The sequence below is a fragment of the Aulostomus chinensis genome, chromosome 1 (assembly GCF_037954235.1).
Source record: "Aulostomus chinensis isolate RoL2024-O1b breed Wild chromosome 1, RoL_Achi_v1.0, whole genome shotgun sequence".
NCBI classification, from domain to species: Eukaryota; Metazoa; Chordata; class Actinopteri; order Syngnathiformes; family Aulostomidae; genus Aulostomus; species Aulostomus chinensis.
Genome location: NC_141320.1, coordinates 32,573,716 through 32,575,570, shown reverse-complemented (window position 1 = coordinate 32,575,570; position 1,855 = coordinate 32,573,716). Strand labels below are relative to the sequence as shown.

General features: G+C 47.6%; 1 non-coding gene across 1 annotated transcript; it reads right to left on the bottom strand.

The window, feature by feature from the left end:
* Positions 1-1,429: 1,429 nt before the first annotated feature.
* trnak-cuu (transfer RNA lysine (anticodon CUU)) lies at positions 1,430-1,502 on the bottom strand. The gene has a single exon. It is a non-coding gene; the product is annotated as a tRNA-Lys (tRNA).
* Between the last annotated feature and the right edge of the window lie 353 nt (positions 1,503-1,855).

Genomic DNA, 1,855 nt, shown 5'->3' with positions numbered 1-1,855 from the left:
ATCTGAGAAGGACTGAAGACAGCAAAGTGTGCTGATTGGCCAACAACCCCTCACAGGTCAAAGGTCACTGCTCTGAGGCGGACCAGTTTACTGTAACAGTGGTGGCACCATCCACTGCTGGCGCTCTCTTCAGTGCTTCTTGTTTCTGCCCTTTGTGTGTGAGCTCCTAGAGCAGCTGGTCCGCCCCCCCCCCCTTTTCTTTTCTATTCCTCTAATTTATTTTTTGATTTTCTATTTTTGTAATTCATCATCGATCTCGGCTCACGGTCGCTACACTCTTGACCTCCTGTGAGCCTTGAAGAGAGAGAAGCCACCTTTGTGTCGGAGAAGAGCAGCTTAGTCCAGGCAGCCAGCAGCCTGAGACCAGAGGGTAGCCAATCAACGCGCTTCCCTTCTTCATCGAGCGAATCTCAGCGGGAGCCACGGTCGACGAGGTGGAGGCTTTGGAGGCCGTCCTCCCACCAGTTCGTTGGAGAGGCGTCGTACATCGATGGGAGAATCCAGCTGAGAACGTAAGCCGGTTACGTTGGTTTTCACCGATTCAGGCCTGGACTCCTGTCTCGCTGCCAAACTCCGCCTGACTCCGTAGAGCTGGTCAGCCTCCACTCAGTCCTCTTCATTTGGTTGGAGGTCACCATCGTTCATCCTACACACCTTTCCACCTGCCTCTTAGCCGTCTACTTGAAGCTCAGATAAATCCAGGCTAATTCATACCTGCTACTCAATATGGGCCTTAATTACTCTGCTGGAATTATCACTCTGTCTTAAGGGTTTTCTTAATTGTATTAAATCCTCTTTAATTTCCAAGAAGTCTTCCAACTCATTCATTCATGCAAGCCACTGATCCACAAGACCTCATTGATGAGCTTCAACCTGAGACTGATTGTTTCTCGTTGGACGAGACACCCATTCAATGAGACTCATTGTCAGTCCATTGAAATCTACTGGTGTTCCTGGTGAGTTGATTTAACAACATGAGCTGACAGAATCTACGTTCAGGTAGGAACCACCACATCCAGGGGTCTGGACCTTAGAGCAGGCAGAGCCATCAAAGTAGCAGACTAAGCTAGCAGACATTAGCATTGAGAAGAAACTGATACCTGAGCCTACTTTTGGGTCTGGTCAGGTGATGACACAATAATATGACATCATTGTCAGACTGACGCCTGCTCAACACTGACCAAACGCCGCCCTATTGCATTGTGGGGAATTTCTGCTTGGCTCGCGTCCATCAATACACACAAAGAAATTTCTCCAGAATCAGTATTGACATACAATTGAGTCCACACTGGTTTTTCATTCTGAGTCAGGTGCAGGTGTGGAACTTCAGACACAGTCTGTGTTTGTGTTGTTCATTCAGTGATTTTTCTTTCAATTCCCAATCACAGCTGCAGAAAGTGAGAGGACAAGCAGGGATGTTCAAGATGAACGCCCAACGTGGGGCTTGAACCCTCGGCCCTGAGATTAAGAGTCTCATGCTCTACCGACTGAGCTAGTCAGGCTACATCTGAGTAGCTTCAATAGCCTGAAGTGATCACAGTGAGAGACGCTACAAGCGCTTCATCAGACTCACAGTCACATGAGCCATCACATGATTGATGAATGACCACAAACACCTTCATCTTTGACAAAGAAGTCAAATAAAAGGTGAACCACAGATGAGACACCAGTGGTAAAAACACTAAAGTGCTGTCAAGGAGAAACAGGATACGAGCAAACACACACAAGTTACAGAGAGAGAACTCTCCCAGAGGGAACCACTCAAAGGAGAACCTAGAGATCATCAGGCTGGATGACCTCATCAACATGAGACACCAGTGGTAAAAACACTAAAGTGCTGTCAAGGAGAAACAGG